Here is a 10,999-nt window from a genome sequence, read left to right as displayed (position 1 = left end):
CTCCTCCTCTGGGGAACCGCCTCGACCCCCCCCCCAGCAGAGACGTCAATCTCTGCGATAACTTTTTTCTCACTCGCACAAGCCCCACAAACCCAAGGACGGCCGGGACACACCACGGGCAGCAGGCTGGCACAAGGCAACGGACAACGGCCGGGATCGGGAACGACACCACCACTCAGCCTCAGGCACCTGAGAGAACCGACCGGGAGCGTTCCGGGAGCACCGCAAGAGGGCAGAGCGCGAGGCGCGGCTTTTCACACCACACAGCACGGGCAAGCACGGAGCACCGACCCTCCCTCTCCGCGGAGAGAGCCGACCCCCGTGCCGATAACGAGTCACGGGAAGAGAGGAGCAAGATCAGGGGCGCCCCCCCTCCTCCAGCGTGTACAAGTCCCCGACCTCACGGCGAGGGCAGGGAGAGCGCAGCCGGACCCGGTTGCCGCACCCCTGCCTCCCCGCACACCACCGGCGCCGGCACGGTGGGACGGTGAGGGCAGGGGCCCACGGGCAGAACGAGAAGAGCGGTCCCATTCGCCATGAATGTCCGTCCCTCGCCTGGCGCAGCTTAGGCCCGGGCCCGAAGGAGATCGCAACGTCACCACATCAATCACACCGAGGGGGCGGAGAAGACAGCCACACGGCACTCGGGAGGCGGTGGGGCCCAGGAAGCTCGGCTCCCGAGAGGGCCAACAGCCTGGGATAAAAGCGTAGCCAGGACAGACAACCTTTCGTGAGTAACGAGCGAGGTAAAAGGGAAAAAAAAAAAAAAAAAAAAAGAAAAAAAAGAAAAAAAAAACTTAAAAAAATAAAAAAATAAAAAAAGTACCACGGGCTTCAGCGTCCCTGGCGCTCGGGATTACCAGGACACCTCCACCGGGCACAGAGCCGAAAGAAGCTAGAGAGGAAAAAAAAGAAAAAGAAAAAGAACCACGGACAGCGCTCGGGAGTAGCGCAGGTCAGCGGCCGACCAGGCCCGCCATCGGGAAGCGGCAGGTCGGGGGAGTTGGAGCTAGGGGCGATAGGGGAAAAAAAAAAAAAAAAAAAGCCACGGAGGTCGGACGAGCACGACGGCAGGACGGGGATGCCGCACACGCACAGGCAAGGCAAGGCAGGACTCGCCCCCCGCCTTTTCCTCCTCAAGCCGGCCACGGCGAGGGAAGCACACCGCGCGGGCCTACCTATATGCACCCCAGGCAACCAACCACTCTCCTCCTCGGCGTGCCGAGGCAAGGGCCAGAATCCGGCACCGGGAGCGGGGGAGAGATCAAGGACGACGGGACTCACTCAGCCACCAACCAACCACCACCACCACCACCACCACCACCACCACCACACCCACGAGCCACCACAGGGGCAAGGCCTGCTCAGGGCAGCGGGAGCCCGGGGTGCGGGGGGAAGGGCAGGGGGACCCGGACCGGGAAGAGACGGGAAAGGTCCGGCACACAGCATCCGAGAGAGCCCCAAAAGACCCGCTGACAGCCACCGGGACACAGCATGCCAGCACCCTCCTGCAGGTACAAAATCCTCACGTCACCACGCCAAAACCAGCTGGTCACGCAGGGGCGACAACTCGCTGGCGACAGGGACCTCTCGGAAACCACATCGGGGACACCTGTCCCCAACACGTCCCCAACAGAGCCAGACACGGAACTCTCAGGGACAGCTGGTCGACCACATAAGGCGAAGACAGACGAAGAGAGAGGGCGGGAGCGGGGTCAGGGGACGCACCCGCCCCACTACCCCGGGTGCGCACGGGCTCACGGCACGAGCGGCACGGGGAGCCTTCCCCCGGCGGACGCGAGGCACCCACTCCGAGAGGCACCCAGCCACCACAACCACACCGCGCGGGGTCGGTGGTGAGCGCCCTGCCGCCAGCACGCACACACGCGGGACTCCCGGGCTCGGGTCCCCGACTCCCGAGGTGCTCCCTCCGCCTCGACTTTTCCCCTACGCAGGGCCCACCGGGCAAGTCCCCGCCATCGCGCACACCGCAGACGGTAGGTAGGTAGGTCCCGGCCCCGAGGCTCGCCTCGGCCGTGCCCACAGCTCCTCGCGCCGGAGAAGTCTGTCCTCCGGCCTCCGGGGCCGTGGAGAAGGCCGTGGAGGAAGGCCACACGGGGCCGGCGACCCAGGCCCTCGCGCCCGGCACGCGCCAAGCGCTCACTCGGAGGTGACTCCGACGACCATCCTATGTCGGGGAGGGGCGGGGTGTAGGTCCCGGCCCCGAGGCTCGCCTCGGCCGTGCCCACGGCTCCTCCCGCCGCAGAGGTCTGGCCTCTGGCCTCCGGGGCCCGTGGAGGAGGCCGTGGAGGGAGGCCACACGGGGCCGGCGACCCAGGCCCTCGCGCCCGGCACGCGCCAAGCGCTCACTCGGAGGTGACTCCGACGACCATCCTATGTCGGGGAGGGGGGGGGGTGTAGGTCCCGGCCCCGAGGCTCGCCTCGGCCGTGCCCACGGCTCCTCCCGCCGCAGAGGTCTGTCCTCCGGCCTCCGGGGCCGTGGAGGGAGACCACACGGGGCCGGCGACCCAGGCCCTCGCGCCCGGCACGCGCCAAGCGCTCACTCGGAGGTGACTCCGGGGAGGGGGGGTGGTCCGAGTCCGGGCCGGGACCGGCCCCACCACCTAGCGGCTCACCCGGGGACCCTTTCCCCCGACTCCCGAGACGTCCCTCGTACTCTCCTTCTTTCGCCCTCAAAGACCAGAGTCCAGGGAGGGGAGGAGGACAAGGCGTCGGGCCCAGACAGAACTACGGGAGGGGAGGAGGACAAGGCGTCGGGCCCAGACAGAACTACTGGTCGACCCGACCAAGCCGCCACCCCCGGCACAGACCGGGCACGGAAGAGAGAGCGGCGACTCACGGCCCCACCCCGCGCTCGCCTGCGGGCGCAAAGTCCGACAGAACAGCCGCCCCGGCGCCACAGCGACACCACGGCGACAGTCGCGCCCGGCACCCGGTAGAGGCCGGGCCTCCGCCCGGCTCGCTGCCGCCAGACCTCCTCCTTCACTCGCTCGCTCGGCTGAGAACGAGGGGACTGTCATATCAAGGCGGACGCCAGGGGGAGCACGACAACCGCCTTCCAACGACCGACTCCACCGAGCCGCCGTACCCCGGATCGGCGCGCGCCGGGCGGCTCTGAGCTCCGGAGACACAGAACACGGAAACGAATCGCCTCACTCCCCACCGCCACGCACCGAGAGGCACAACCTAGGTCAGGACCTGCAGCCGGGTCCTCTCTGCGACCTCACGAACGACACCAGAGCCACCAGAGACCTAGACCGAGATCGAGCCGCCGCCGCCGCCGCCGCCAGCGACCAAAGTGAAACCAGGAACCAGGACGGGAGTCGCCCGAACGGAGCGGCCCGAACCCGAGAACCGGGAAGTCGGGATCGGTCCCAAGCAGGAAGGGGCGGCAAAGACGGCAGGCCTGCACCACGAGAGAAAACGAACCGGCCACCCGCACGACCTCCGCCGCCCGTGGCAAGACCCCCACCCCCACCCAACATGGCCAGAAAAGGGCAAGTGAGCGCTCGTCCCACCGTCTGCCCGCCCGTCTTTTTTTTTTTTTTTTTTTTTGGGGGGGGGGGTGTTTGTACGTTTTGTTTTCTTTTTCCCCCAGATGGAAACCAGAAAGAAACAACAACAACAACAACAACAAAAAACTCCCAAAGATGGGTCGGCTCCAGCAAGAGACGAGCCCTCGGGAGGCACCCCGCTCACTTGTGAAAGTCCGCCGCCCGCCCGCCCCACAACACGCTCCCTCCCCCCGCCCCCACCCGCCCCCCCCCCCCTTCACAGGCAGGGAAAGGGCAGGGGGAAGGCCAGAGAGAGGTTTCTTCTAACACAGAGAGGGTAGGTACACGTCACGCACACAGGTCTGGAAAACCACGGTGACAGCGCCATGGGAAGCGTGAGTCCACTCACCCATCACTAAATGACAGGAAAGCCAAACGAGAGCCGCTGGCTGGGCAGAAAAGGCCTTTGACAAAATTCAACATTCATTCATGCTAAAAGCTCTGGAGAAAATAGGAATAGAAGGAACATTTCTAAAAACAATAAAAGCCATTTATGACAGACCAATAGCCAATATTATACTTAATGGGGAAAAGCTACAACCAATTCTCCTAAAATCAGGAACAAGGCAAGGATGCCCACTGTCTCCACTCCTCTTCAATATAGTCCTAGAACCCTTAGCCAGGGCAATAAGGCAAGAAAAAAGACATTAAAGGGATCCGCATAGGGAAAGAAAAAGTTAAACTATCCCTTTTTGCAGACGACATGATACTATACCTCCCTCCACGATCCCTAAAAGTCCATCCCGAATCTCTTAGAAATCATAACTCTCTTCGTCAAAATAGCAGGATACAAAATAAACCCACAAAAATCAGTTGCCTTCCTATACACTGATAATGTACAGGAAGAGAGGGAAATAAAGGGAGCAACCCCATTCACAATAACCTCCCGAAAAATAAAATATTTAGGAATTAACCTAACCAAAGATGTAAAAGAACTATTTAATGAGAACTATAAAAAGTTAAAGAAAGAAATTGCAGAAGACACTAGGAAATGGAAAGACCTCCCATGCTCCTGGATAGGCCGACTTAATATAGTAAAGATGGTAATACTTCCAAAACTAATATACAAATTCAACGCAATTCCTATTAAAATCCCAATGACGTACATCACTGAAATACAGAAAACAGTCCAAAAATTCATATGGAACAACAAAAGACCTAGAATAGCCAAAACAATTCTAGGGGATAAAGACAATATGGGAGGGCTATCCATGCCGAACTTCAAACTCTACTACAGAGCTATAATAACAAAGACAGCATGGTACTGGCACAAAAACAGACCCGAAGACCAATGGAACAGAATAGAAGATCCAGAAATAAACCCACAGGCCTACAGCCAGCTGATATTCGACAAAGGAGCCAAAGACATACAATGGAAGAAACACAGCCTCTTCAACCGCTGGTACTGGGAAAACTGGGCAGCCACATGCAGAAAACTAAAAGTGGACCCCAGCCTATCACCATGCACCAACATCAACTCAAAATGGATTAAAGACCTTAACATTAAACCTGAATCTCTGAAACTACTGCAGGACAGAGTAGGAGAGACACTTGAACTAATAGGCACAGGAAGGAACTTCCTGAACAGAGTCCCAGGGTCACAACAAATTGGAGAGAGACTCGACAAATGGGACTACCTTAAAATAAAAAAAAAAAAAAAAAAAAAAAAAACAAACAAAAAAACAGCTAGCCTTTTCTAATAGGCTCTGCCACTCTCTCTGGAGCAGGATTCGGGGCATGAGGCGATGAATCTGAACCCGACACACAGGTGTTGGAGGGTAGAGGCATCTTCACTCACATGCCTGTGGTGGAGGACCTGGACCCGAGTGTGGCGGTGCACAGTGGGTGTGGGTGTGTGTGTGTCTGTGACTCTGTGTGTGTGTGTGTGTGTGTGTGTGTGTGTGTGTGTGTGTGTGTGCGGGGCTGGGGGGAGGGCAGGTAGGGAACCCTAGGAGGAAAGACAGGGAGAGACAGACGAGGGGCCCCGGCCCAAACAGAGTGGGGGGGTCAGAGGGGCGATCCTATCTCCCGGGGGGGGGGTGAAGCATGGTTAGAACCCACAGGCCCGGCGGGCGTACTTCTCTTTGGAGTTCGCACTGGGCACATATGCGGGCAGAAGCGCCCCAGCACACACATCGCATCGCAGACGGGTAGAGAGGCAGAGCCAGGGGGTCAGGCATGGTAAACACTCTATTCCGTCAACACACACACACACACACACACACACACACACACACACACACACACACACACACACACACACACACACACCCCTTAGGGTGTGTGTACAATATCCACAAGGTAAAAGTTTATTCATCCATTCCCCAAAGAAGAAGAAGAAGATTATGTCAGTTACAGGGAAGTAGATGGATGGACTGATGGACTAGGAGCGGGGGGGGGGGGGGGGGGGCAGAGGGGGTGGGGTGTGTGCCGGCGGCGGCGGAGAAGAACCTAGAACAGGTGATGCCAGGGGAAGACAGACCGGCGGAGAGACAGACAGACCGACCAACCAACGGCACCTGTTTTCTCTCCTACGTGGACGCTAGACCTAAACTATAACTGGACATGGTAAGCTACACAGCACTCCGGGCAAACAGAGTGTGTGTGTGTCCCCGTGTGTGTGACACACATACTGTCCTTTTGTCAGAAGGTGTAACTTCTCTGAGCATTTAAGATATTGCAGAGAAGACACAAGACGTAATATCCGTAAGTGGCACGATTGTGAACGTGTTATAACAACCGGACGTGTGAGGATCAAAGCTGGAATTAGGAGGACAGAAATGTACCTGTCCTCACGCTTTGGGTCATGATCACAAGTACATTTGGTTTAGGATCTTTCAAAACACATCGATGTATCCTTCTGGACACGATGGTCTAGGACCACACTAGTCAATAGCCACTTCAAAGCCAGATCCGCGGTTGGATACGTTTCAATTGGCTTATATTGCATCCTCCAATATTTTTCTCTTCTTTTTATTCTACCTTCTCACTAAAGATCCAGTGGTATAAAGCTACTTTTATTCTCTTAATACTCCATAACTGAAGTGATCTGCTTTGTTTTGCAGCTTTCTCAGCTTAATTCACTGAGGCCTATTTAGTCACACATGATGAGAGGTCCAGAAACATCTTTGGGGCCACGGATGGCTTTTGTAAAGTCCATTTGGGGAAATAGCAAATATAATCTACCATGTCCTAAAATGTAACAGATTATCTCTATGGGGCCGATAGAAATATCCAGATGTGCCCTGTCAACAGCCAGTTATTTTAATTTACTTAAGGGAAATCAAGTGAATAAAAGTCTATATAGTTCAAGAAATTGTATTCTGATACCTATATAAAAAGTTTACCTGAGTGGGTGAGGACATTTGCATGAAATTTCACCTAGGGCAGCACTTGATATTTATAACTCTCCCTAAACTATTGCATTGCCTGTTTTCCATTTTCTTGGCACTCCTTTAGAAATGTTCCCGTCTCAATCTTTCACCCACTGCAGCCGTGGGACCCTTTTTCATAATACGGACGTAAAGACATTTGTGGTACTGTATATAAATTACAACCGTAGGGGCTGGGAAGGTGGCTCAGTGGTAGAGTGCTTGCCTTGCATGCCTGAGGCCCTGGGTTCGATTCCTCAGCACCACATTAAGCAAAAAGAAAAAAGCCGGAAGTGGCGCTGTGGCTCAAGTGGTAGAGCGCTAGCCTTGAGCTGAAGAGCTGAGGGACAGCGCCCAGGCCCAGAGTTCAGGCCCCACGACCGGATCCAAAAAAAAAAAAAAAAAAAAAAAAAAATTACAACCGTAAATAAACTGGTACAGTTTGCTCGTAAGACATAATATCCAAACGAATTCCGTGTCCAGAAAATAACGAAAAAAAAACACCCCCTGCGGGCCCCCCTCCCCCTCCGCTCGGCCCTCCCTTCAAGAACATTTCCTTGTTTGCTGTTGTTTCGTTTTGTTTCGTTGTAAATAAATAAAGCCGCAGAAGAGAGCCGGCGATACCTCATCGCTACTCTCGCGAGAGTCTCGGACTCTCGCGAGAGTCGCCAGCCCCCGCCATCAGCACCGAATCATTCCCTGTCACTCCACACGGTGTCCAGTAGGTGGCACCCCAAAACAAGGAAAAAGAACGTCAGGCCCAAGATCGATCAAGACACTTAGGAAGGACTTGTGAGGAAGGAACACCTCCCCCTACACACACACACACACACACACACACACACACACACACACACACACACACACACACACACACACACACACACACACACACACCAGCACATCCCCGCCCACACAGGTCATGAATGGCAAACCCCTATGGCACAGAGAGACAGACAGACAAAACACATGGGGTGTGGAGAGAGACCGGAAATCAAAAACAAAAACAAAAACAAAAAACATTTTCCTGGCTTGACCGATGAATGGGCCTGGGCTGGCATTCTGTCCTCTGGGCCCTACAGTCAATCCATGGCGGTCGCTCCTCTCTCCTCATCACTGTAATCCTATCTGGTATTTGCCAGAGCCGAACGTGCAGTGGGGACACTTTGGTTCATCGATCTAAACTAGGGCCCGGGGCGGAGGGGGTGGTGGTGGTGGAGGGGAAGCCTAGGAAGTCTGTTGCTATAGTTGGTGGCGGCGGCGGTGGTGGTGGCGGCAGTGCAAAGTGTGTGTGGGGGGAGGGGGGGACGTAGATCACATGCTGCCATGCGTGCCTGTGCCTGTGTGGTAGGAAACAGCAGCAAAGATCAAGGGGTGCAGGGTGTGTGTGTGCACGCCCCAGTCAGTCCTGGGGCTTGAACTCAGAGCCTGAGTGCTGTCCCTTGGCTCTTGTGCTCAAGACTGGCACTCTGGGGCTGGGAAGGTGGCTCAGTGGTAGAGCGCTTGCCTTGCATGCATGAGGCCCTGGATTCGATTCCTCAGCACCACATAAGCAGAAAAAAAGCCGGAAGTGGCATTGTGGCTCAAGTGGTAGAGTGCTAGCCTTAACCTGAAGAGATGAGGGACAGCGCCCAGGCCCAGAGTTCAGGCCCCACGACCGGACCCCCCCGCCCCCGCGCCAAAAAAAAAAAAAAAAGAGAGACTGGCAGTCTGCCATTTGAGCCAAAAACTCCACTTCTGGCCTTTGGGTTGCTTAATTGAAGACATGAGGCTCACCAAAGTGCAATGCCTATATACCTCTGATCATATAACAAGAAGTCTTCCCCTTTCTTTGTGTTTGTTATCATCGATGTTATTTTGTTTTCTCTTCTCCCCCCCCCCCATTGTTTCTTCCTTCATCTATTTCCAGGAGGGGCAAGAAATGGAGGGACCCAGGATGAAGAAGTGCAACAGTGGCACTCACTAGACACTATGTTGACACACAACCTGTGGGTGGGGAACAAACAGAACTTGAGGAAGGGAAAACCTGTGAGAGAGCCAGGGAAGGGGTGACATTGTCCAAAAAAAAAAAAAGTACTCTTTTTTAGGGGGTGGGGGGAGATGGGAGGGCAGGAATGGAAACAAAGGAGGAGGCAACAATGCTTGATAAGAAATGTACTCATTTCCTTGCTCGTGTCATTGTAACCACTCTGTAAGTATTTTCACAATTAACACAACTCATTAGCCGGGCGCCGGTGGCTCACGCCTGTAATCCTAGCTACTCAGAAGGCTGAGAGCTGAGGATCACGGTTCAAAGCCAGCCCGGGCAGGATAGCCCCCAAGCCCAGAGTTCAAGCCCAACGACAAAAAAAAAAAAAAAAAAAAAAAACAAAAAAAAAAAAAAACAACTTATTAATTAAAAAAAAATGTACTCTTCCTACCTCACTTATGTAATGTAATCTTTCCTATCCTTTTTTTTTTTTTTTTTGTCAGTGGTGGGTCTTAAACTCTGGGCCTGGGCGCTGTCCCTAAACTCTTCAGCTCAAAGCGAGTGCTCTACCGCTTGAGCCACAACGCCACTTCCGATTTTCTAGTGCCTCATTGGAGATAAGAGTCTGGTGACTTTCCTGCCCTGCCTGGCTTTGAACCGTGATCCTCAGCTCTCAGCCTCCTGAGCAGCTAGGATTACAGACGCGAGCCACCGGTGTGGGCTGGCATACTGTAACCGTTCTGTATGTCACCATTTCCCTAACAATTTGTAAAAAATCAAAGGAGAGAGGGAGGGGGAGATAACAACCCCTCACGCCTGAGAAGTGAAACCCAACGGGCTTCTAACCGATCTGAGATTCTTTGAAGGTTTTTGCGATGTTAATCACAATCACAAACACAGACGGACAGTTTCTCCAGTCACTCCTTAAGAGGAACGGGGAACAGGGACAGGGAGAAGAGAGGCAGATCCTGGCCTGACCTAGGCGGGAAGATGGAGGGGAGACAAGACTCCTGAACTCCTTTTTCCCCTCACTCTCCTCCGTCCAGAGGGTGGGAGCTTAGGGGTCGGCCACGGGGACATCCCACGGTCACAGTCATGCCTCCCGGAGGGGCAGAGGGCAGAGCACAGGCAAGCATGCCAGCTTCCCCGCCCGCCCCTCCCATTCTGTCCCTGGCGGGCTTGGGCGGGAGGCATACTAGTGGCAGCGGGCGGGTGGAAGTAGTCTGACAACTCCAGCTTGCAGGAAGTCAATGGCTGCTGGTGGTAGGCAGGGAGGGTCCCAGCAGAAAAAGACCAGAGAGAGCGCGCGCGCACAGACTTTTCCTGCCCAAGGGCAAAAGAGGCCACTTTTGTAAAGATGGGGAGGGGGAGGGGAGGCTGATTCACTCCCCCCCACCCCACCCCGCGCGCTAATGAAGTTACAGGAGCTGAGGGCTGGCCGCCCCACCCCCCACCCCGCCGGGGTGTTTCGCAGAGGACGCAGGGCGGGTCGGGGGTGGGGGTGGGGTGGGCTGGTTTAAGCCTGGAGCCCCAGTCAACTCAGGAACTTCAGGCAACGTTCCTTTGTCTTGTAAATGTCGTCATGGCAACGACTTAAGCGCCCTGGCGGAGGGGGGGAGGGTGGGTGGGGAGGGAGGAGAAAGAAGAAGAAACAAACACGCCCACCCCAGCAGGCCTGCCTGAGTTGAGGCCTTGAATTTCAACCTCAGTAGGGCCACTAAACTAATAAAAATCGTTGTAAGAAACTGTTGACGGAGGGAGGACCCTCGGGATAGGATGATGAGGCTGTGTACCCGTGAGGCGAGGTGGCCGTGTGTTCCAGCTTCGTGCCAAGAGGTTGCCTTATCTCGGCCTATCTTCCTTCCCAGAATTGAACACAGAGGCAAGCAGGATAATTTCCAGGGGGAAATGAGGCCTGGGAAAGCACCACCAGGAATTCAGAGACAAGACAGCCGGACAGCTTCCTAATGAATGGCTCCACACATCCTATTTTCTTCACTTTTCAGTCCCTCATAAACGAACAGTTATTAGGAAAGAAAACTAATAGGTGGGGGTGGGTGGTGGAAGGGAAAAGAGCAGCTCCC

The sequence above is a fragment of the Dipodomys merriami genome, unplaced genomic scaffold, assembly GCF_024711535.1.
Source record: "Dipodomys merriami isolate MVZ:Mamm:240054 unplaced genomic scaffold, mDipMer1.0.p SCAF_1246, whole genome shotgun sequence".
NCBI lineage: Eukaryota > Metazoa > Chordata > Mammalia > Rodentia > Heteromyidae > Dipodomys > Dipodomys merriami.
This window is presented reverse-complemented; position numbering follows the sequence as displayed.